General features: G+C 32.5%; 1 protein-coding gene across 3 annotated transcripts in view; it reads right to left on the bottom strand.

Annotated features, from left to right (window-relative positions):
* LOC117119169 (mitotic spindle assembly checkpoint protein MAD2B-like) overlaps positions 1-824 on the bottom strand; it is a 12,949-nt gene that overhangs the window by 3,697 nt on the left and 8,428 nt on the right. The window lies entirely within an intron of this gene.

Here is an 824-nt window from a genome sequence, read left to right as displayed (position 1 = left end):
CTGTAGTCCTACACTGGATATCTACCTGTCTCTTATACACATACTTCTTTGAAAAAATGCACTAAATGACTGTATACAAAACTAGAAATGCTCCTTTTCACTGTGCAGTAAAAGATAGCCTTGCCACATTGTGATTTTTCTATGAGAATTGATAAATAGAAGTTTGAAACAAATCAGTTTTACCAAACTTTAGTTATCTTGGGAACAAACAATTTTTTACATCAGTGACAATGACAACAACATGAATGATATTGCAATTTCAACTAAATCAGCAATGCAATTAGCATAATTACACACGTACCAAAAACAATTAGGCTGTCTTCTTATGACCATCTTGCATTCCGTAAAGTTTGAAAGAAACCAATCAGACTTACCAAACTTTAATTATAGGGTAAATTTCTTGATCAATGAATTAATATTAATTATGCAAATGAGAAATAAGCATATTCGCCACACCAAAAACAAAAGACTGCTGCTTCATCACCACATTGCATTATGCAAATTTGAAACCAATCAGACTTAACAAACTATAGTTATCGTGGTAACTAACAAACAATTTACCCAACAACATCGACAAATGACAATGACAACAACAGCATGAAGAAGAACATGGGCAAAAATAATAGCCTCCCCAAACTTTCGCTCCTTTAGAGAGGCTAATTAATGGAAGTAATATCACTCTTAACACATTCTACTAATGTTCTACTCTGGTCGAATTACATTTTTTCTAACCTGCTTGGGATCAATGTGTCTTCATGATAACACAGCAAAAAATTTTGGTAATTATGTGTTGTAATTGTACATTTACAGTTAAATTAAGGGCT

Source organism: Anneissia japonica, unplaced genomic scaffold (assembly GCF_011630105.1).
Source record: "Anneissia japonica isolate Jap-2015-1 unplaced genomic scaffold, ASM1163010v1 scaffold287863_len737641_cov155, whole genome shotgun sequence".
In the NCBI taxonomy this organism is placed as follows: Eukaryota; Metazoa; Echinodermata; class Crinoidea; order Comatulida; family Comatulidae; genus Anneissia; species Anneissia japonica.
The sequence above is the reverse complement of the archived record's forward strand: the minus strand, read 5'-3'. Positions and strand labels throughout refer to the sequence as shown.